Source organism: Nothoprocta perdicaria, unplaced genomic scaffold, assembly GCF_003342845.1.
Source record: "Nothoprocta perdicaria isolate Ctin4 unplaced genomic scaffold, notPer1 scaffold_10, whole genome shotgun sequence".
Lineage (NCBI taxonomy): Eukaryota > Metazoa > Chordata > Aves > Tinamiformes > Tinamidae > Nothoprocta > Nothoprocta perdicaria.
The window spans coordinates 8,628,634-8,653,007 of NW_020454094.1; the positions used below are offsets into that span (position 1 = coordinate 8,628,634).

A 24,374-nucleotide genomic window follows, 5' to 3' on the forward strand; every position below is an offset into this window, starting at 1 on the left:
CTGTCTTTGCAGAGTGCCTGTGCCCATGAGGAAGAAGAAAGCTGAGTGCATCTCCAGGAAAGCCACAAGGAGTTAGGAGCTTTAGAGAGGGTCTGCGTCCCGCGGTGGACTTCTCCTCACAGCATCTGCAGAAACTTGGTAAGTGTTACGGTCCTATTTCACAAGGGGGAAACTGAGGCACGGAACAGGGAGCTGGGCTGCTTGAGAACAGGTGCCTGTTCTCCCCTACAACAGCTGAATTCCTCCAGGAAAGACGAGTGTGACTGGTGGGTCAGATGGGAATGGAGCAGCGCTTCATGGAAAGGACAGCTTCCCAAGTGAGATGGGGCCAGGCTGTAGAGACTTCTATACCACTTTTTCTGTGGACGTCACTGTCCTCCATCTCTCCAAGTGTGGCAGAGAACAGAGGAGAAAATGTGGGCTTTTCAGCCACAGTCGGTGCTCTTGCTTGCGGCAGGCTGTGGATGCAGCAGGGCTAGGACTTGCCCTTTGGCAGAGCTGCTGTTGCTGCAGATGCAATAAGCTTTACTGCAGCTTGGTCCAGACATCCTCAAGTGCCTTGTTTGAGTCTAGGCTACTGGGAGGGGATTTCAAACACTTTAGACTAGTGGTTGAGGCCAGTTTTGCTGCAGAAGTTTAGTTGAGGATGTGGATTTGGTGTTGTCCTGCTCAGCAGGGAACCAACCTGTCAATGTAGGGTAGCTTCACCCCAGGAGAGTCCTGTGCCAGTTTGTCACTGTGCAGGAATAAGTCGTGAAGGGTCATCATGTTTGAAGAAGCAGCCTCACACATGGAGCCCTCTTGCCCATCGTGATGGATATGTGCTCTGAGCCTGCAGCCTGGCAGCATCTGTCTCCCTCCAGCAGATGTGGGTGCCATGTGCCAGGCCTGGGAAGCTTTCCCTTGCTCTCGGGTAGCCAAGAGACAAGAAGGTATCTTATCAGCTGGGCTCAGCCACACTGTGCTGTGCTGGAGGATGTCTGCAACACAGAGGGGGAAAGCAGCCGGTACCGTCCTCCCTGCAGACACCAGCAGCCCAGGGGATGGATAGCATGTGTAGGGAGAGAGTGCCAGCTGCAATAACCTGCCCTTTCCAAGCTGTGTGAAGGGCAAGTGACTGTACCAGCAGGTTGCTGGAGGGAGGAGACAGCAGACAGTGCAGCCTGGCTGCTCTCCCTAGTAAGGAGCACATCAGGCTGGACTAATACCTGGCTTGCTTGACCCTTCTTACAGGTATCACCAGGACATACATCTGCTCCCCCTGCAGCTTACTCGGGCATCCTTGTGCCCTTCTCAGTCAAGGTCTTCCATGGCATACACTGATGTGACTGACCAAAAGGAACTGTTTTCAGCCTCCTTTTGAGGGTGTGCAGGGTTTCTGTTTGAAGGAGATGCTCCCGGCCCTTGGGAAGTGGGCAGCCCTTGCTGCAGAGCTGTACAGACCCCCTCTTTTTCGCTCTGGTTTCACTTGGAGGTGACTTTGGTGCAATGCTGGTCTGGCATTAGGGGCTGAGCGAGAACAGGCCATGCCCACTGTGGTGTGCACCGTGGCACAGCTCCTTCCCAGCCCCTTGGTGAGATCTTACAGTGCTAGTTTAAGTAGCTGGCGTTGAAACCTGCTAAACCCATCTAGTGTTGGTTCTAGCTACAGGCTCAGCAGTGAAAGCTCACCAATGCTATGGCACATTGCTGCGTTGCTGACCCAGGTTCTGTTTCCCCATCATCCTTGTTTGGTGTAAATCTAGGTCCAGAAAGGTTTGTAGATGATCTGAAAATGTAAAGAAAAGAGCCTTGGTAATAGGTGCCAAATGCAGTTAACTGGAAAGAGTGCGGTTAACTGGAAAGAGTTGCAGTGAGTGCAGTGCCCTGGGTGTGAGGAGGTGGCCTGGACAGGCAGGTGACTGTTGCACCGTGGGTCAGTCCTGCCCAGTGACAGATGCTCAGACCAGCCTTCCTCTCCACACGTGCTGGGCAGCTGTAGGACCTGCACCAGGGACATTGTGGGGCTGGGTCTATCTCCAGGTGGTGGGAAAGGGTCACAGCTTGTCTGGACTGAGATATGGGACTGAAAATTGCGTAGGTCTGCATTACTGCTAGCAGTTGCTGTGCACGGAGTGGTAGGAGTAGCTACAGCGTGGAGTTGGGCATCTTGCTAGCAGTCACCTCACCCCGTGGCCTCCTCTTGCCTCTCCGCACAGCCTCTCTGCACAGCCCCACCACACTCGCTTCTCCCTGAGCTTGCTCCAAATGCCTCTCTGAAACACGAGCTGCATTTCTGCCATAGTCCTCCCCAGGGCGCATCTGTACCGAGCCCGGCGCCTGCATTCGCTGCCCGGCCCGTGCTTTGCGGGCAGCCTTTGCCTTCCCCTCCCGCCCGCCAGCTCTGCGATGCCGCTGCTGCCCAGGCCAGGCAGGTGACGGGCAGCGAGAGCAGCCCGGGAGGCAGCTGTGGGAGAAGCGCCTTGTCGTGGCACCCAGCACCCTGCAGCAGCTGCCTGCAGCCTCCCTGCTCGCCCGGCCCTGGGCTGGCGCTGGCAAAGCTGGTTTGGGGGCATCGCTGGCTGCGCAGGCTGAGCTCAGGCTGCCCGGGCAGTTGCTGCTGGCCCTGATTCACAGCTGCACAGAGCCGAGCCCACCGCCTGGGGGGATTACACTTGGCAAGGTAAGAGCTGAATCCTTCTGTTTGTACTGCTAAAAGTAATGGGACTGGTCCTGCCACCACCTGAATGTGTCGGAATGAGTAGCATATATGTGTTCTTACTCAGTATTTTTCTGTAGCTCTGAGCAGCCAGTGTGCTGCTTGGACTGTGACTTAGGTGACGTGGAAGGGCAATGGGTACATCCCTTTTGTTGTTAGCAGGCCAATCTCTGCCTCTCTTTCTAGTCCAGTTTGGTGCTCTGATGCTCCACAGCTTCTCCGCTCTTGTTGTGCAGCTTTCTGTGCAGTTTGTGGCAATTTTGTTGCCTACTTTTCCAGGAGGTAGGGGCACTCTGCAGGTAGAGAACTGTCTGCGCGTGCTTCTGGAGAATAAATTTAAGGAAATCAAAAATCAAGGAAGCTTAGCAGGCACCAAAATCACTCAAGATGAAGTATTCTTATGTCAGAAAATTAGACAAGGAAGGAGCTTTGTTTCTCAGTATAATCTCAAAAAGATACATATATATATATATATTTTCTTACAGTCCTTTAGGACTAGCCATTTTCATACAGAAAGACCTACAGCTGTTATCCTCTCTGGGGGTAGAGGAGAGTCACTCTTGCCAAGCCAATGGCTTCCTTCTCAGCTAACCCCTCACTGGGCAGTGTTTAGTGCTTCACCTTCTGCTGGCTCCACATGCCCTAACTGGAGCTGAACAAAAGCAGGAGACGACGACCAAGGGCCACTAGTCCTGCCGTGTGTTCCTGCTGCAGCCAAGGCCAGATAAAATGAGAGGGCAGCTGCATTTTCTTCTGACACAGCTCGTGTTTAGACACAGCTTTTCCTTCCCCAGCAGTTGGGTATAGCTGCCTGTGCATATACATGGCCATTCATCTTCCTTGAGCTTGTTGTAACTGGGCTTTCCTCCCATGGGGAAGGGAAATCTGCTGGACAGGACAGACAAGGAGATCAGGCCCGCTGCAAGGGATGGTTTTGTTCTGAGGACTGACTTAGAAATCCACATCCTCCCTATATCCTTAATTCCTAAGTTCTGAGGAAGGGAAAGGTGCTCTAACTCTTCAGCATGCCCTGCTCTGCTGCCAGTGGGTGTATAAATAGTGCCCACAGGATACTATTTTGGTGACGAGCTCTTCCCAGGATTCATCTGAAGAGTTATGTGAGCGAGTGTTAAAAATAACGCTAAGCCCTACCCAAACGCTGGCGTCGTTTCAGCCCGAGTGTTGGGGCATCTTCCTCAGCGAGCACCCTCGGGTGGGGAAGCAGGACGGGGCCCAGGACAGCCCTGGTGTTTTCTGCTCCTTGTGCCCTGCTGACCACAGAGGCCGCTGACGTTGAGGTTCAGCAGATCTGCTCTTCACCGTGAGCATGTAAGACTTTCGCTTCCAATGAGGTTATTTGCGCCTGAGCTTTCCCTACAAGTTCAAAGTATTATCTTTAATGACAGGAAATGCTAAGAGGGGTTAACCTGAGCTTTATCCAGCCTGCCACTACGTGCCTGACAGCAGCCAGATCTACCTCTCCGCTTCTGCAGAACATCCTGGGCCCTCCAGCCCTGTTGCATGTAGAGATTTTGCCCCTACATGAGATTTATCCTTAGGACTGGTAGCTGAGGGCTGGTTTAATTGCTGAAAGAATATTAAAGTTATATGTTGAATTAATAGCTATAGCTCTGTACATTTTTGCTATCCACATAAACACAAAAGTAATTCCAAAATCCTACTCTCTTCCTGGCATGGTCAAGGCCTGGATCTGAAACCTGGCCTGCCCTGGGGTCCTGGCGAGGAGCCTTCCTTGGTGCTTGCAGCCCGTGCAGCTGGGGCTGTGTGTGTCAGGAGACCCCCCTGACCACTTGTGCTCAGAGAAGCACCTGAGGATGGAGATGCCTCTCCTTGCAGGCAGGAGCTGAGGCTTCACTCTTGCCTGGTCTAGCAGGGGATGTGGGAGAAGCCACCCCGTCCTAGTGCCCAGGGTGGCAGGGCAGACCATTGCTGTCACGTGAGGTCTTGCACACAGGAGGGGAGAGCTGAGAAACATATATATCCTTGTGGCTGTGAGCTCGTAGGCAGTGCTTGAGCTCACCTGTTTGTTTTGGATTGATGATAGCAGTGCTGGATACGGTGGAGACTGTGCTTCTGTTTGAAATATTGAGGTTCTGAACGGCAGCATTAATGCCTCTGTGTAGCTCCTTGGCCTTTGCATTTGGCATAAGTTTGTGCCAGTGTCTGGCTTTCTGGAGAAAGGGTGAGATGCGTCCGAGTACTTCACTTTCTGATGGACCAGACTTATCTTAAGCTGATACAGACACTAGCTGTGAAAGCAGCAGCCCTTGAAAATGCCAAAAAGGCCACAATTGCTGTCTAGTGCTCCATGCTTCACCCCCTTTAATATGGGGATACTAATTCTGGCAGAAGTCCTCAGGGATGGTGGGCAGATCCCATTAGAACATTGTGACTGAGAGTTTTCTCCAGCGATTGCCCTGGGAATTAGGGCGTAGCAGTTGTGCACGTTCAGTCTTTGGCTGTCTTGCTCAGCCCTGGGTAGCCTTCCTCCTTTTGAAGCTTCTCTTCCTTGCTGCTGAGGAAAGGCACTGGCTGGGTTTCTCCACAGGTTGGGGTGCTTTCTTGCAGGTCTGTTTGAAGTACAGATTTTTGGGATCATCCAAAGATGAAAATATATCACAGAAGTGAAAAGCATATTTCTTTAGGTGTTCTTTAAGGCAGTATAACTTGTTCTGGATGATTAGTTCCTCACTAGGGGCTTCTGCTCCTCTGTAAATATTCAGCCAGCATATGATGTGCCCTGAGCCGTCGTCGTTCCTGTTTGTTATTACCTCAGAGCCAAGGTTCTCTATCATGGCATGTTTTAAGGCTCCCGAGGGCTCTCTTGAGGCTCTTTCCACACTGGTATGCCCTTGTTCATGGAGCATACCTGGAATACTTAACCTTGTTCATCCTCTGTAAGGGCTTGGCTGGCATCATCCGCCTTCTGTGGTGTGGGACTCTGGCACCTCGTTCCCAGAGTTTCCCAAAGTACTAAGGTGGCTCCACAGGGAGCCCTGTAGAGCGGAGAGCATCATTTCTTTCACCTGCCTTACGTGAGGTTTGAGCCCTATTTCAGTCTCTTCAATGCAGTCCCATCCTGACATGTCAGGAGTCTCCCCTGAGCTGCTTTGCCTCCTCAGTGATGCCAGATCATGGACATTACTCATTGACTCAGACCCTGCTGTTCCTTGTGTTTCTTTGCTTCACCTGTCTCTGGAAACTTCCAGTGATGGTGTCATTAGCTGCTGCATCCCACCAGTGCCCCCTTCCATTGGTTTCTGCTGATGCTGTGGCACGTGGGGCTGGGCAAGGCATTTGATGGGCATTTCTTCGTGGTCCTAGGCTGTTTCCAATTTATAGCCCTGTGGATTTGTGTGAATTAATGAGAATGTTTGCCTCTGCTATGTGAAAGAGCTTCGGAGATGGAACCTGTTGCAGATTATACAAAACACTTAAACACGAGAACCCCATACACAGAACTCATCTCCTGACCACTGTGCTTTTTTACTGCAGCAATAAACTGTTCATTTTATCTGTCACACCTGGTGCCTGGACTAACCTTCCCTGGCTGTCCGTGAGGCAGCCTGTTCCTGTTATCAGGGGAGAACAGTCCATTCCCTTGCTCCGGCCTGTTTCTTTTTTTAATTGCTCTCTTTGGACTCTAAGCAGTTTGTCCAAGCCTTTGCAGGGCTGGTAGTAACTGAGGCCTTTCCCAGTGCTGCATAGAGCAGGATTGCTCCATGCCTTGCATATGCTAGGCTTATTCACACAGCCCTACATACCGTGTGCCTGCTTCCAAGCCAAATGCCACGATGAGTCACGTTTGCTCAGCCTGTGATCTAACCACAGCTCCCTTCCAAGGGAGCAGGTCCTGCACAGGGATTATGGGTGGGGATGTTCAACCTGTGCTGCTGGAGATGGCATGATAATGACTTGGATTTATGTCTGTTTACTGCCTATATGTTGGCCTTGTGTGTTTGGCTGACAGTATCAGTACTGGAGGTGGCACAGATGGAAGTAAGTGACTATCACGTCCTCTAAGAGCAGGTTAAAAGCATAAGAGGTGGATGGGACCACCAGGTTTTAGTTACATGCCTCTATTGCATAGGCTTTTTTTGGAAATTTTTCAACAATTCTTGGCAAATTAAGCTTCTTGCCCTGTTTGTAGTGTTTGTAAGGGCTTGCTCGGGTGCCCGTGGGGACAGGCAGTGCCCTTTGGTGGCCCTGTCTTGAGTGTGCCCATGCTGTGCCATGGGATTGCTGCTGGTGGATGGGTTTTGAGGGTATCCTCAGCAGCCCCTTTTCTCACAGAGGGCTTTGCAGAAGCGCACGCTAGCTGGGATTGCTTTATTTGCCACTAAAGTGACCACCCAGGAGGGGAGAGAGCGCACTGCAGAGCAGCAAGGCTGGCCAGTTTGGGTGGTCAGCGAGGAAACGGAGCAAAAGCAGGAGAAATAAGAGTATCCCTAAATCAGCTGGCACTTACATGCTCCCTGGGGTTTGCTGTGAAGTTGGGAGTGTGTTTGAAAGCTGGGAGGTCTTTTGGGAAAGCTCAGCCTTGAGCTGCCAGGTATCATTACTTCACTGCTGAGAGCAGGGACAGAAGTTATGGCAAAAAAGGCTTAGACATTTGCAGAGGAAGGTGAGAGCAGGTTTTCTACTACTACAAGTAGTTTCCTTACTTACTATTTCCTTGGAAAAAAATCGATGTTTATGACCCGAATGCTTTTGACAGGAGGGCAGGAAGCTTTCTCCGTTCTTGAACGTCTCCTCTCTCGTGTCCAACAGATAATTTTCTTCTTTGTTTTGCCCCTTTGCAGTTTGCACCCCCGTTATGGTCTGTGCTTGTTTGCAGTGCAGTTACGCTCTGCTGCCAGGAGATGCCTCTGCAGCAGGAGAGCCGTGTCCCTTGGGGCACCTCTTGGGCACCCTGAGCAGTCACCTTTCCTGAGCAGTGCTCTCTACCCACACCGTGATCTCTGCTTGTCTTTCATATGCGGACAGTGATGTGGCTCATGTTCCACTCAGCTCTGGAGCTTCTGCACCATCTCCTTGCAAATAAGCATAAAATAAAATTTTAAATAAAAGTTTGAAATAAAGCAGCTTTTTTTTTTTTTTTTTTTTTTTTAATTTCAGGTCAGAATACAAACCAGTCAGCAGAGACGTGGCTGCCAAATCATCAGATCTCTGTGATCTAATGTGGCAACTTGAGGCTTTCCCCGTGACAGTGGGGAACTAACTGTTAGCTCACAGCAGAAGTGCACTAATAGTTGAGGTAAATTTGTGCTGTAGCGGCAGCACTCATCACGTTTTTGAAAGCTAATGTTCATATAAGTGAAGCCAATAACCCCTTAATATCTGCTGTTACTGTGGTCTGCACAGAACCAGTCGCAGCAAAGTAGAAATCATGTCTTTCTGTAATAATACTCTTTCTGTGCTTTTTGCCAGTGCTCTGCTTGTTGAAAAAGGTGATACCAGCAATGTCTGAGTGAGTGCGTGAACAAACAGGGCTTCTGTTTCACAGGGCTCCTGCTTCAGCCTCTCTGAAATTATAGACTGCATCAGTTATGTCCAAACTTTGCTTTAATTCAAGGTTTTCTGTACGACTTTATGAGCTTTCTTTATCAGATGCAAGCTGAGACTTCAGACAGCGATTCAGAGGCTGTTCTATCTATCCTGATTTCCCTCTGTCTCAACAGCTAATGTATTTCTTGGTGCTCCTGCTTTAGCAAGTACAGAGTATCAGGGCTGAATTAAGGACCTTGGGGTCCTAGGATCTCCTAGGATCCTGCTTTTCCCCCAGGCTTCCAGTGTAGTAGCACATGATGCATATCTCCATATTGCCTTAGTCTGTTATGTATAAAATACAGATATCAGTGCTTTACTTGGAAAACAAGATGACCATACTAGGATCCTGGGCTGGAAGGGCCTAGCAAGGGGCAGCTGGGCGTAACTTTGGTTTGGTTTTCCCATAGATGTCTCCGTATTATGGAGGTATGTGGAGCTGAGCCCAGTTCTGTAGGGATCCATGCCAGAACTAGCCCTCTCTGGTAGCTGTGACTTTTTATGGAGCTTGTAAAAGGCTCTGGGCCCTGGGTGACAGCTGCTAGCAATGGGAAGGATCGGACCTTAATACAGGCACACAGAAACCACCCGTAGTGGTGGTGCTCATGTAATATTATTTTTCCAAAGGGGTTGCAAGTGGTCAGCGAGGGAAGAGGAGGAAAAAAGGCAAGATATGATACCTTAATATTCCATCAGCCTCTGACCACTTTCAGTCCAGAGGATTTCCTGAGTCTATTGTATTTTGATGGCTTAGTAACCTGAAGTGGGTCTCCCAAGCGTTTGTCCTGCCTTCTATTATAGAACAGGAGTGAAATTCTTCCCTCTACCCATGGTGAGAAGTAAGGAGCTGCAAGCTGACTAAAGGGAGATGAGAGGATGGTTGAAAGAGAAAATGCTGATTTTGAGAATAAGAAGGAAGTAGAAATTAGCCTTGGAATGTAACTTATTCAATACATGAAATCTCTGAGTGTTAAAAGTGAGAGTTCGCTAATAATGTTTCCTGAAGACAGAGACCTGCAGAGTGTCGTCAATTGAGGGGCAGATTAGGGATAGTGAAAAGGAAGAGCTTGGATAACTTCAGGAATAATACAAATAGGACCGGGGTAGTTCAAAATTGCATTGTCAAGTCCATTATGAATAAGCTAAAAGTTCAACTTCACCTGGCAGGTCCATGGGGAAAATGAAGGGAACAGGGGAAAATCCAAGCTCTATCAGTCAAGCACAAGATAACAAGATTCTGATATGATGCAGCCATGAAAAAGATAAATGTAATCAAAAATGGCATCTTAGACACAATTATTTTTAGCAGATATGTGGAAATTTTAGTGCTATTTTCTTAGTGTGATGAGCTCTCCCTTGAAAGATTGTCGCAGAAGGCTGGATTCACACTGGATCAAGCCCAGAGAAGGGTCATTGCTGTGATCAAAGAAGTGGAGAGGCTGCCTTCTGAAAAGCAATTGCAGAACTTGGATGATTTAACTAAGATAAGCGTTCGAGCTAATGGACATTTTTGGAACAGGAGTGAATAGGGGTGAGCTAGCTATGAATAAAGGTAAGCTGGAAAATGTTTAGGTGCTTAAACATCAGAGGAGTGAATTTATTATTTTATTTTTTATATTTTAATTTTCAGTGCTTCCTGCTTACCTGCAGTGTTTTGACCCCCATGCTGCAGATAAGCAGCACGGTGCAGATTCGTAGCCCTGGGCAGATGCCTTTTGCTGGTGATTTTGCTATACGGTTGTGGTGAGAGTGGGAAGGTCTCTTCCTTCTTGGCTGCAGGGATGTGCTGTCCTTTGTAGCTCATTTCCACACAGTATGTGAAAGCAGATGAATATTCCACTGTGGAGGCAGAAAAAACACTGAACTTTTCCCCCCCTAGATGATGAGGGGTTGCCTTGAAGTTCATGTCCTGGTGATAGTCTGCAGGAAAATAGAGCCTTCCACCTACATATGGCCTGTGCCCAGCCCACGTGCAGCACACAGGGCTGCTCCTGAAATGTCGAGCTGTGCTGCAACCCGGCACCGGGAACAGGATGCCTGTGCTTCCTTACTGGAACATGTGGGTTGGGGAACCTCTTGTGCCTCAGTTCTCCTGCCCTTGGAGCGAGAAGATGGCAAAACCCCTGTGCTGCATCTGAGAGGCCTGCGAGTGCTGAGACTAATGTTTGCTGGGCATTTCTCCCCGCCAGGCTGCACCCTGCAGTGCCGGGGATGTGTGGGAAGCTTTAGCCACGGAGCAGGGAGTGGAGGCGGGTTAGAGTTGGGATGGTGGGGTCTGGACCCTGCAACTCCCCGTCTCGCATCTCGAAGGAGCAGTTCCCCCTCTTCAATATTCCTGCTGCCCGAGTCCGTGGAGACAGCCATCCTCCCCTTCCCACTGACTCATCCTTGTGATCAAAGAGAAGACATCCAGAAGTCAGCCCCCAAAACGAGCTTTCCTATTCCTTCTGTATTGCCTGTAATCTCTTATTGCCTAAGGAGCTCTGAGAAATCAGTTTTTTCTTGCAGAGAGGGGCAGCAGATGGGAACTTGCAGTAGGGGTGCAAGGCAAGGGTGAGGGGGAAGGCACTAAACTTGAATAATTGTTTGGGTGAGGAGGACATGAGTGTCTGCAGTGGGAAGCACGTGTAAACAGCCAGTGTTTCTAAAGGAGCCCCTTATCTTGCTACGTTGCTCTGCCTTGGAGTGCTCGTGTGCTGCATGAAGGAGAGGTTATGGTCAGTGCATGGGTTAACCCCAGCGTCCCCCGGCAGGGCCAGGGGTGCAGGCAAACTTGCAGCCTGCCAGCACTTAAACCTCCCAGCGTCAGTGCTGGCAAAGCTCGCGGAGGGCTGGGGAGGGCACCGGAATAGTTTCCATTCTCCTCTCTGCTATGGGAACAAGTCTCCCGGGTAACAAATGCTCCTTGTTCTGCTCGGAGCGCCACAGTTGAGGCTCTGTCTCCTTTCTTGCTGCTGCTGTCCCAGCTGAACGGGCCCGAGATGTCTAGTTGAGCCTGCCTTAATTAACGGTGACAATACAATGACACTGGCCTTATTGGGGTCTGCAGGCTGCACTCCATGGGAATACGTAACTGAAAGAGCTGACAGTCTCATGTAGTGCAGTTTGGGTGGAATGGGGCTCTCTGGGACTAGTTTTCCACTTGCTGCAGTCCCCAGGTGTGGACGTGCATCCTCCTCCCTCACTGCAGTGTCCCTCAGCCTTGTCCCTGCCACTTGAGCGGGATCAAACGGGAGCGCAGGACCCAAGCGGAGATGAGCAGCGAGCTCAGGAGCATGGAGGGCTGCAGGTGAGTCACGTTCATCACCTGCGGGAAGGGCCTGCTGAGCCTGAGCTTGGGCACGGGCAGACAGGTTGCTCCTACTGTTCGGGAGGTGAGTGGCAGAGATGTCCCTGTGATGTTGGCTCCAACACGTTGTGAATGGACTGGCCAGCCCACGAAGGTCCACGGTCCTTCCTTGTGTCTTCCCACAAAGGTCTCTCTGTGCACTTATACCCACAGCACTGGGGAAGCCCCAAACCCCTGTCTTTGAAGCCCTTGGTAACCACTTGGTGGAAACAGCCCCTGTGGTTTGGGTCAGAAATCTGATTTGAACGTTAGTCAAAGAGGTGCTTTAAGGGTTGATAGTGATGTGGCATCCAGGATGATTAGCAACCACTTCTAATGATAAATCTAATTGCTGGTATAGCTTTTTCTGCAGAGGCAGAAGCCCCTACAAAGCATTGTGCGGTCTAGGCTGTTGTTTTGCATGGCCGTTGCTTTGGGTGTATCACAGCAGAGAGTATTAAGATATGTGTTGGTTCTTAATTTCTTTGAACAATTTGCCTGTGTGGCATTTCAGTCCTGTTTTCTGAATTGAAGAGAAGGTGATGGAGGGCAGATGCTTCATGGAGAGGAGATTTCATTCAGACTTGCAGGCCTCGACCATGTAGATGGACAGCAATGACAAGTTAGCCTCTGAGGTGGGTTAGGCAGCAAAACGAAAACATGTGAGTTGTCCATCTAGGATAGTTGTCTCAGGGGAGCTGGTTCTCTGCCAGACTCATCCCCGCTGGAGCGGCCTTTGGGGCCAGCACGTGGTTTCTGAGGGGTGCAGCTGTGCCCGGGCTGTGACGGGGTGACAGGCCGCCGCGTCAGGGCGGAGGCAGAGGGCTCAGTGCTCGGAAAAGAAATCCTAACATAGCAGCGCGTGTGCCTTGGCCAGGCTGCCTGTGCCCTTCCAGGAGCGGCACTGACTTGCCAGGGGAGCAGGCTGCAGCAGCCTCTGGTGAAAGTGGGATTTTTTGACCCAAAAAATCCTTACAGGTGGCCCAAGGATGATGAGAGAGCCTGGCTTTTTGCAGGTAGTCATCTCCATGCATCTTGTCTTAGGAAGGAGAGGCTGTTATGAATTGCCGTGCAGGGATGCCAGGATGTACCCTAGCCTATTGGCAGCACTTTAATCCTAAGCTTTAATTAGTAGCTGCTGTGATCTTGATGTAAGATTTCCTGCGATAGCTTGAACTTTGTGCATCCTGTTCCTGCGAGGTGTGTGACACTGCTCCAACTGCTTGTGCTTGCAGCACCCTTCAGGGCAGCAGCCTTTCTGGGATGCTCCGTGGATACTGTTGGTAAAGCTGTTTAGGAAAAGGCATTACAGAAATAGAAGCTTCAAGAAGCTTCTTACAGTATTCCTGATCTTTCAGTTTGAGTGCTGCCCATCCTCCTCCTGTGTGTTGCTTTGCAGGCAGGCGTTTTATCTCCGAGGGCTCTGGCTGCCATTGTGAGCAGTAGGAATGCAGCGCTCCAGCTCCCTTTGCTTTCCAAAGCCAGGAGAAGAGACCTGCCAGCCTGCAACCACACAGCATCTGAAGCTCAGCATGGGATGAGACGCTGCAGCTCCATCTCACAGCATTTTACAGGCTCTGCCTTTCCGTGCTTTCTCCTGCTCTCTTCCTGATTCCACAGTTACTGTAAGAATCAGCCATCCAACCTCCATCGCAGCCTGCTCCCTGCCCTCCCCTCCGCCCCTGCGCCCTCCGTCATTGCCCGCCTGCTCCGAGCTCCCGCAGGGCCGGGCTGTGCTGTGGGCGCCCTCGCTGCTCCCCGCGCAGCAACGTCACAGCAGCAGCAGCAGCAGCAGCACTGGAGATGTGATTGCGCAGACCCTCTGCAATGCCAGGGATGCAGCTGGGGGGGAAAAAACCATTGACTCTCTGTTTCCCACAGCATCCTGGGGAGGCAACGCGGAGCCCGCTGGAATCAGAGTGCCCAGCGCTAGCCGGTGCTGCTGGAGCAGAGGGTGCTAGAGGGTGCTCAGTGAAAGGAGCCGGGGAGCAGAGGATCCGTGGAAAGGTGAGATGGGGAAGTGATGGGGCGGATATTTTTCTTGGTGATATTTTTCCGGCCGTTGTCATGCATGCCGGTTTGTTCTTTGTAGCGATTGCCAGTTACCCGATGGGGCTAAAAGATTTGGAGGTTGCTTTGTCTCTTCGGAGGCTGCGTAACCTTGGAGCTGTTGTGATTGCAATAACTGCAGCTATTGCTGTGCCGAATGTGCTTGTTCATTGTAGCTGTGAAACAGCGGCCGTGCTCTCCAGGGCTGCCTGTGCAGAGGCGAGCCATGTTTCCCTCCACAATGCCCTTTTTGGGGCCCTTGCACAGCTCGCCATTGTGCGTGCCACGGCAGGCGAGCCCACTCGGGTGCTTTTGGGCTCGAGCCGCGCTGCTCGCTCTGCATCCGCGGCCGCTGGCGGGCAGCGCTGCCCTGGAGAGCCCCAGACAAAGGACGCGGGCAGAGACAAGGTGCCGTCTGGGTGGCCTTGGGCTCTTTGTGTTATTCTAATAGCAGTAAATCGGTTGCGTGAAAAGGTATTAGCAGAAAGGAGAGTGGCAAGGAAAATCCTGCTCTTCTGCGAGGAAATCGGTGCTGGTGGGAGTCCTTTGTGTTGCGTAGGGTGTGTCTGTGATGCTCGTGAATTGAATGCTTTCTCCTTGCCACTTTGCACAGATGAGAGGAGAAAGGTTATCTAAGATGGGAAGAATTATTATTTTTAATTACTGAGATGAGTGGTCCAGCCTGGGTACCAGTTACTAGAGCTTAATTACATGGTCTCGTTATAACCAAATCCCTCCTTTCCCTTCCTGCCTTTCTTCTTCCCTCCCCCACTGCCGCACAAATCCTTCCATCAAATTGCTGCCACAAATGCAAAAGGAGAAGCGCTCAAACAAAGAGATGGATGCATGTGGGAAAGGGATCTAGATGCCCAGGAGGCAATATTCAGGATGGCAGTCGGAAGAAAAAGGCAAAAATATAAGAGAAAAAGATTTTGGTATATATGGCAGAAGGATGTTGCTATAGAGGAAGGTAAACATGGGAATGTAGTAACATAAGGAAATGTGTAAATAGGAGATGCAGTCTTTTGTGGTTATGGAAAATGCTGAGCATATGGGGTTGCAGTTGCAGGTGTTTGGGGGCAACGTGTGGTTATGGGGTGACAGTAGCCCAGGCTCTTTGTGGACTGGATTGGTGGGTGTTGTAAGGGATGTATGGAGGAGGAAGAGTTCTGCTTTTTACCTCTGGACACAGGGAGCATCATATGCTGTTATTACTAATGAGCTCGTTTGGCAGCTCTAACCTATTCACAAACCCTTCTGCAATTTGCCATGCATGGCAGAGTGCCTGGGGATAGACAAGTATTGGAATGACCAGCAAATATTTCAGTTAAAGCATCTTTAAGCCTGTCAGGAGCCCTGGCATAGTAGGAATAATGTAGGTAGAATGCAAATTGTTTTGGCAGAGCAGTGGAGGAACCTTGGAGCCAAAAAGGCCATAGACAGCGAGAGGGACATTGCAGAGCTAGAAGAGTAGGTGCTTGTGGGCCAGAGATGAGTAGCAGAGGGCACGGGGGAGGAAATCCAGCGCTGTCATCGTTAGGGTTTGGCTGTATGTCACTCCTGCTGTCATTCTCCAGCCTCTCCTACTCTGTTCCCCAAGGTGGTCACTGTTGTGTGAAGACCAAACAGGTCTGTTGAAATGGGAGTGACTCTCAGGATATTCTTTTCTGCAGTTTTCTGAGGGAACCATTTTATGTCTGCAGGTTTTTGGGCAGTTGTTGCCTTTTCGTGACTGTAATATGATAGTGCTCTTTACTGTTTATGCTGTATGAAGGAGAAAGACTCCAAGGAGGGTAACAAACAGGGAATACGGAGACAAGCCCCTGCCAAGGGCAGAGCGAGTTCCACCTGCAGCTCTGTGACAACATAGTGGAAGCTCCTGAGAGCTTCCTGAGCTGTGGCCCCTTTTCATCCCAAACCTGAAACCTCTCCCTGGGGCCTAAGAACCCTCTTTGTGTCTCCAGGTCTCCATCCCACTCAGCCTAGTGGGCCTGGGTGGCAGGATGTGCTCCTGCAGGGATGGGAAGGGGGATTTGCACTGTGAGGGACTCGCTCCCCGGTGCATTTGTGCTGGCTACAGAGCAGGCTTCTGCAGGAGGCAGCTAGGGAGTAAGAGGAGCATGTATGTGCTGCTCTGATGGAAGCAAACTGAACTGATTGGCAGGAAGGGGATAAAATTGCTCTTCTGTGTTGTCTTTGCTGCCTTGATCCGAAATGCCGAGGGAAAGGATCCCTGGGATGGGCCTGGACCTGCTCTGCAGAAAGTGCAGGTGCCCAGGGGCGTATGGAGTGGGCTCACAGCTGGCCTGCACTTGGCTTGATTATTGCTCATCAGGGCACCTGAGGCTGTAGCAGGAACAAAGACAAAATACCCTGTGCCAAAGATCTTAATTTGCTTTAAGTTTGGTAGTCCTGGTGAGTCAGGATCTCACTCTGGAACCGGTCCTGGCAGCCAGGCAGTAACCCAACTTTGGCCAACCCATGTTGTGTGTTACCTCTTTTTTCATTTATTTCCCTGGCTCATTATTCTTATGTAGCCTTTCATAGTATTAAGGGCAGGCCAGTAAATCTATTCTAGCATGGGTCGCTGCCCTCTCTTTCAGTACAGGTACTGGCTTTACCCCTATTATTCACCACTCACATGCCTTTCCCCCTTCCTCCCATTTTCCTCATGGATATTTTTATCAAAAACCCTGATGCCAGCTGTGATCATGCAACAATTCCCTCATTGCTTCTTGGATCAAGAATGTCTTGTCCTTCCAACTTGAGTTCATCCGTGTTCTTGAATATTCTTACTTCCATTTCAAATAATCCTTTTCTGTATCCTTTTTTCCTTACATTGCCTGTCATTGTCCCAGCTTCCATATTTTTATTCTTGATGAAACATCATCAAAGAGCTTAGCTGTTTGCGTCATATCTAGATCTGTCTTTTTGTTCTACCTTTCCTCACTGAACAGTTGGCCCAATTCCTCCCTCCTTGTTTTCTTTTTGTTTATGTGGCGGGAGAACTTGTTTAGCAAAATTTAACAGTGCTTGACCTTTGCAGTCTTTTCTGTATCCCTTCCCATGATGTCATAAGGTGGAATTTTTTGGATGAAAAACTTCTTTTTCCAGTGTTTCTTAACTGCTCTACTTACCCCTATTATTCTTCCTGGTGTGGTCTTTCAGGTTATTCAGGATCCCTACTCTCCAAATTTTCTCACTTCCCTTGGCATATGGATTCCAGATTACTTATGGTGTTACATTCAAAACGTCTTCTGTATTTTTTTCTCAAGCTCTTCATTTTCTTTGGCTTTATCACTGTTTTCTTTATAACTGCTCTTTTAAAATAAAAAAAGGCTTCATTAGAGCTGCTCTCTTTCTTTTTTTTAATCCTTCTGTTTAATGTAAACTGGATTAGCTTGAGATCATTCAGTCCAAGTCACTTCTGCATCAGTGAAGCTGGCGGATATCTCTGTAGGCAAAGTTCTCATGGACCTGAGCGGTGACGTGACCTGACAAAAACAAATAAGAAGTGAGAGGTGCTGGGGGCTTGGAGACACTGAGGAGCTCAGATGGAGATGTGCCCCTGTCAGCTGTGGAACTGAATGGCAGTCCTGACTGAAAAGATTTGGGGGGATAAAGTGATTCTGGCAGATTGAGCAGAGACTCCCCATCCAGTCTGTAGGTCCAAAAGATCTAGAAGTTTAACCCAATTCCAAGTCTATGCAAGAGGCTGTGAGATAAGGCTTCAAGGAGCTGGGGACATATATGTGTCCGCTCCATGTTTTTTCTCTTCATGGAAATTATTTTAGTGTTTCTTTTCTGAAAGATGAGGGTCAAAGCAGGGCCATACCTCTAAAGATGAGAGTAAGGGCAGGTTTGTCCACAAACCTTTCCTCTCTCCAACAGGGCTGTGATTTAGCAATGGGAATTTGTAAGTAATGGAATTTTCTATCCATCAAATGCATGTGAATATTTCTAACTGGGCAAGCCTGCTGCTGGTTGTTCAGGTGCAATGTGCTGCTGGGAGTTTTGTGCATGATATATTAATATCATGATAGATTAATATCAAGCAGGAAAGGTCAAGGCTTTAGTCAGTGGTTCAGGTCCTACCCAGAGCAATGTAAGAAACAGCCTTGGCTCAAAACATTGTCTACATTGGAAATCTGAGAGGCAAAGCAGCTACTGAGGGGAGCTTAACGGAGCACAAAGAGGCAGAGGCCAAGTTTAAGTGACTGTTTAGACAGAGAAGGGAAAGACTGTGGTCATTTTAAGTCTAGTAAATGGGAGTGTTTGGCTCAGTGGCAAAGATTGGGGTTGATTGGATTATGTCACAGGTGAAGTGACACAGGATACTGCCAGCCAGGTGGCACTAACAGGAGGCAGAGCCACCCTGGTAATGTGATTGCACTCAGGCTCACACTCTGAGTTTGAGCCGCTGGGAGAGAGACCATGCATATATACATACATATACATTATACATGCTGCATAGATACAGCAGACCACCTGAAACTCCTCCTGGAACCAAGGTTACCTCCGACTTGACTGTCCTCTCCTGAGGAAGAGTGGGGGGCACTGGGGCAGCCTGCGTTCCCCTGGGTTCCCGAATGTGCAAAGGGCTGAACTCTGGGTCTGTGATCCTGTCCAGCAAGTCCACTCAATACTAGTGCCAGAAAAATGGGCATACAGCTGCAGGAAAATGAGTTCTGCGTGAGAATTCCAGTAATTCAGTGGTGTTTGGAATTAATGAGACTGATGCAGTCCACCCTGGGGAATATTTTGTGCTGCTGAGTGGTGGCTAACACAGGCTCTGCTCGTGCCAATTACAGCCTCTCCCTTGGCCCTCTCCAACCCTCAGGGATTGGGATCTTCAGGTGTTACCCTTGAAGGGAAAAGGGAGTCCTTGCTCTTGCAAACTTGGGCTCATCACATTAGTGAGGGCTCATCACATATTAGCTTGTTTTAAGTCCAGATCTGCGCTCGATTCTTTGTAAACTGGTGCCAGCTGCAATTGCTTCTGGAAAAGTGTGACCTAAATGCTCTCAGTGGGCAGGCTTTTCTGCTCTGCTCTGTCTGCATTGGTGCAGGAGTAACCACATGATTTCTTAACCTCGTTTTTTGCCTAGCAATTCCAATCCTGCCTAAATTGTTTAGAGGCCACCTTCTTTTCCCCCCTCCCTGGGTTTCCCCCGGCAAAGAGCATCACGCTGCCCTGCCAGTGTGTTCCGGGCAGCTCAGGCAGCAGCAGCAGTGCTCAGCATAGCTGTCCTTACAGATGTCCTTCTCCAAACAGGCGAGTGGCCTGTTTCGAGCGTGGTGCTGCTGCAAGTTGCTGTTCTTTGTAGTCAGGCGACTTCCAGTGCCTGCTTGCACTGCATTTGTGCATGTAGTGCAGCCCTCAGACCCTTCCCAGTAACTCAGGTGGTAAAATCCTAAGCCCAAACATGGAAAGATCCAATAGACATGGAAATAATTCATATTTGTGGTCCCAAGATATTACTAGCCCATGCAGAAGAAGTCTGGGTTTGCTTAGATACATCTGGTGATCCTTGCCTGGAACGACCCCATCTACCCTGGATTGTGGCTGTCCACTCCTTCAGCGCTTGTTAGCATGAGAATATTTGTAATCACTTTTAAGGGAGTTATAGGTTGAATGTGGCTTAATGTGAACAGTATTTCTCGCTTGGCTCTTTGGAAGAACAGCAAGTGGATTTCAGCACACATCTAAGCTTAACTCTTCTTTATTGCCAACAAACTATTCTCTTTCTTTCCCCTGGCGTCTAACTTGACCCACCAGGAGGGCTTGTGCTCCTGCTGCAGGTCACAGTGCTTGAAATGGCCGCTGAAGAGCTCATCCTCCTTACCCAGATCTCTTCTGCTCGCCTCATGCTCCATGCCCTGTGTCTCATTTTTATTTCTGCAGGCATTTTCTATTTATAATTATTATATTTATAAAGTGCTATGAAGGTGGTGAGTGCATCTTATTACAGTAAGCATCAGAGCATTTTTTTCCCGTGTGCTTTCCCTTCCTATTTTCTTTTACGTTAGCTGCCTGTCAGGGAGGGTTGGAGGCAAAGGAAACATAAGACTCTGCAGAGGGGCCTCAGATGTTTGTAAAGGTCTCTAGACCTTAGTGAGGTAGGACTACATCCTTGGTAAAAGGCATGCAGAGGAAGAACTGTCTGAGGAAGGTGTGAAGGGTGGTTGAAGTGCTATGGTGGCACCACAGTAATTGTGTGTCTTTCAGGTTAGGCCTTGATGTGCCTCATTGAGGAACCGATACTACTAGTCAGTGATTTATTGGGGTTTCTCTTTCACATGCTGCTGACTTGCATAAGCTTTAACCACATCAAAGAACACTTCCTTCCCCATAACGCTGACCTCTGCTAGGGTTTTTGCTGCTGATACTGATGGGGCATTACAGGATGGAGAAACACTCCTAACCGAAGCAGTGCATTTGTTTCGGTCCTGAAGATGCTGAGAAGTGACTTGTCTCTTTGCCACAAGGTATTGCACAGGCAGAGTTTAGACTCCTGGCATGTTGCATGCTCCCACCGAGGACAAGTTGAGGTTGAGAGGGGAGGAAAAAAAAAAAAAAAGAAAAACAAACCCACACACCAAAAAAAAAAAAAAAAAATTAAAAATTAAAAATTAAAAAAAAAAAAAAATCTATTGATCTTCTCAACTGAAAGAGAGGGGAAGCTTCTTTCTTTCCTTCCTTCTCTTGTGGAGTCAGGTCACCAGACCCCACTCATTTAATGAGGTAAGTTCGTATCTTTCAGCCCAGACCTTAGTCATTGACCTTCCTATCTTTTGGGTGGTCCACAAAGATATTGCCTGAGGACAGGGAAGCCTCTTCTCCTTTTCCTGCCTGAAGACTCAGTGCAAGCTGACAGGGCAAAACCCCCACAAGCCTCACACTGCACAAACAGTGAAAAGAAACTCTTCTCCCCAGAGGACAGATACATAAGAAAAATCATCTCGTTTCATTCCAGGCTAATCTTCTTGTAAAGACTGTGAGGCTTAGGAGCTTAATCTTACACTAAGAAAACAACTGACTAACGAAGTTAGGGAGGATATTCACACAAGGACACCTTGCTATCAGCTGCCATTAAGCTCCGAAGAATACCTGGATGTGTGTCTTGCCATCTCCATGAGGACTTTTCTTGGTGAATGTCTGAATTTGGGTGTTTGGCTACATAAGAAATTAAACGGAAAATGGTGTCACTGAGTCTTCTAATGTCAATACATAAAAGTGGGAACCTCCCACTTTTCATTGGGAGAGTGTGTGCCATTAGTTATCCCAGCTCAGAAGGATGGCTGCAGAGTGGGAGAAAATTAAGAAACTATCCAAGAAACTGCATGAGATCCTGGAAAACTCTTGTAAGAGGGAACACAGAAGAAAATGGAATTATTTGTGTTAAAGGGGAAACTTAGGAATCATAATGTGAAATAATGAATGTTCAAGAGAGAGGACAATGATTTATGCACTGCTTAGTTTATAACATGGAAATTTTCTAGGAAATTAAGGAGGATTATTTGAAACTCATATGGGAATAATTTTCACATACTGCAATTAATTGGTTCATGGATGTCGAAGTCCAGCCATATTTTCCAAAGTCTTGATTACAAGTCTATTGAATAGACAAGATTACAAGTCTATCTGATGTATTTATTGTACCTATTCAGAACAAAAATTGTAAAATTTTGAAATCTCATGGTTGAGTCGAAGGCAATCTCTGTGTAAGGGCTTGGGAAAGACAGTCTTCCTGCGCCTCTGTTGTACATCCTTGTTCTTTTCTCTTAAACATCCACTACAAAAAGGACACAGTGTGCCCTAATGTGGGTGTTTCCTTGTCAGGAGGGACTGGGAATCTCCATTCTTGAGGTACCTTCCTGAATCCTCACTAACATTCTTGAAGGGATTAGGAGCAGAGCAGTCATCTCTCTAGTAGTAGCAGCGTGTCTCCAGGGTCCCTGAACTGCTCCTGCAGTACAGAGCCAAGGGCCATCCCAGTTTGCCACTCTACTTTCTCCTGTAGATGAGGTCTGTGCCCACTCGGCAGCACAGCAAGACTTTCCACAGCAGAAGACCTTGGTTAATCCAGTGTTATCAGATTTAGTTAGTTAGACCCTTAATATTCAGTTGAGCCTGGTTATTCCAAGCCTAATTAGCACATAAGCCATCTTCTAGAGTGTATCCTAAAATAAAGGTCTCATCTGCAGCTGATCACTGTCCTTACTAAAGCTTTTACAGAAAGGCTTTGTTTGGGGTTGCCATCCCCAGTGAGGGCTGCTTCTACTCAGAAGTATGTGTAATCATTAGTTGTGTCTGCTTGGCTTTACAGGCCTTTTACTAGTTGTGTTACATGGAAAAATATTCTGTTATGTAAATTAATGCTGCAGATTTATGCAGGTCCTCTGAGTTCTGCTGAGTTGTCCACTTTCCACCTGCCACATGTGTCCATGTTGCACACACACAAGCAGATGCATGTTAAGAAGCTTGTCAGAGGTGGATGGCAGGACCAAGGACCAGGGGAAGCTCCAAACAGAACAGAATAAGAAGCCTGGGGCTGGTTAGTAGGGATGCAAATATAGTACAGAAAATAATATTTTCGCTGCCTTAACGCAAGGACAAACAACGACACCAAAAGTTGACGTGTTCAAAAGACCTGACAGAAAGCTGCCCCTTTGGCATGAGATTTGCTGTGAACTTACTGGCTTGGGAAGTTGCAAGACCCTAGAGCTGTGAGAATTCAGACAAAAAATGGACTCCGTAAGGGATGTCAAGAATATAGAACACTGGAATTTTCTAGGTACCAAGCTTCATATGGAAGGGTTATAAAATCTGCTTCTAGATGTAAACTGTCCTGCTGGGGAGGAAGGTGCTTGTGAGAGGGGAGAATGGAGCAGCCAGTCACTCATTTGCCCAGGTAGGCCCGTCTGATGCAGAACATCTGAGCTCTCTTCTGGCAAAGACGAAGGACTGGGCTTCATTGACCATCTGATCCAATCCAGACTTCTGTGCTTCTCTGTGGCTATCAAAACTTCACTATAGCTATTAATCCACAAAAGCTAAATATGCCCTTCTGGCCATGACTTCCTCCTTCTTCTGAACTAGTTGGGCAACAGTTGCCCAAGATTTTCTTTCTTGAAAACGCCTTTCTCAACAGATTTGTTTTGGCCAGAGAGATCACATCAAGTGTTGCCATGTAGTGCAAACAGCCATTTCTGCTCTTAGGCAGTCTCACCCTAAGGCTGGTCCCAGGATTTGTTCCCAAATCAGAAGCTTCTAGTCCCTTTATATTGGGAATCATTTTCCCTTTCTTTTTCCCATCCTGAACTCTTACTGAAATGCCAGACAGCATTTAGACGTGGTTGATGACACAAGGCCTGATTGTTCAAGTACTTGCTCCAGAATAGAGTCAAAATTAGCCCATCTCAACAATCAGACAAACTATTTCCCTCCTTGAACCTGAACGTTCCAGCCAACTGCTGGAAAGGCTCCAATGCAGCCTGTGAACCAAGAGCAGTTGGGTGTCAGCCACAAAAATATGTATTGTCCTGAAATTCTTCTCAGGATGGGCTGGATGTGATGCATCAGTCTCTGATGTTGCTCTTATTGGACTGTTACTTGGCCATCCTGATTGCCATCCTGTCATTGCAGCATCAGGGTTCTGCTTTCTTCCAGACCATTGAATTGTTTATTGCAAAATCCCTACTTTGCAGAGAGAAAAAAAAGTTCTTCCTGTGTATCCTGTTATTGCTTCTGATCTTGGCAGAGCTTCTTAGATATGGGAAAGGTCAAAGTTTTCTGCAGTCTTGGCAAAAAGATGTAGCTGCTGTTTGAAAAGCCATTTAGATGAGCATTGTAAAGAGGAACATCTAGTAAAACCAACCTATCTGCTGGGCATTTTTCCATTTGTGTTTGTTTTTGGGGCTCCTGATCTTGTTATGCCCAATATATATTAAATTTCATGTAGGATTGTGTCATTTAAAAATCAACATAGCTCTATGAATGCAGGTAATCTGGCTGTCTGGCAGAGCTGATGTTCATCCCTTCTAAGTTATGCCCCGTTTGTGTTGCTGCTCCCAGCAACACACTAGCTAGGACATGACTACCTAGTCCTGGTCTGAAAATTATCATACTCGGGTGTTTTTATGGCCATGGTTTGGCTGGGGAGAGGGTTGATTTGTTTCTTAAAATCCATTCCAATCCATGGATTCATCCATCTAAAGGTTCTGTGTGGTTATTTACAGTGTTATTGCGGGGTCGGATGGTTCCTTAATTATTTTAATAGTTTGGTCCTCCTAAGCTTTTCCTTTACTCTTAGCTGAAAGTAGCATTCACCTTTACTGCCTGTCCTATCCTTGTACACGTTGCTACATCAGGTGATGTATTTGTAACCTGCCTTCCCCGAAATGGCTCTTTTTCACTTGGTAATGAGTGAATATTTGAATATTGTGTATGTGAAGCTTTGGTCTGGAAAAGAAAAGAAAAAAGTAGGCGTGATTTTAAGATCTCCATATCCCAGTTATTTTAACACTGAGTTGTTTATTTCTAGAGCTTTCTTCAGTGATCCTCTGAACTTTTCCCCTTGCAGTGAGGCTTGAAGATGGTTTTGCAGCCATGGTTCTTGCAAGGCGTGGGCTGGATAGGGACGACTTGCCGGCTCTAATCTGGGTATAGAGCAAGCGGCAGTAAACACAGGCAGCAGGAAATAGAGGCAGCTCAGGAGTGGCTGAGGT

At 48.3% G+C, this 24,374-nt stretch overlaps 1 protein-coding gene across 4 annotated transcripts in view; it reads left to right on the forward strand.

The window, feature by feature from the left end:
* The window catches only part of RUSC2 (RUN and SH3 domain containing 2), a 46,556-nt gene continuing 22,182 nt past the window's right edge, over positions 1-24,374 (forward strand). For 2 of the 4 annotated variants that reach the window (XM_026039837.1, XM_026039828.1), the window contains exons 1-2: positions 2-138; positions 13,476-13,601. The gene's annotated coding sequence lies outside the window, so the exon portion shown is untranslated. Of the gene's footprint in view, positions 139-13,475; positions 13,602-24,374 lie in introns of all 4 variants that reach the window. The other 2 variants (XM_026039814.1, XM_026039820.1) reach the window with 2 other exon arrangements.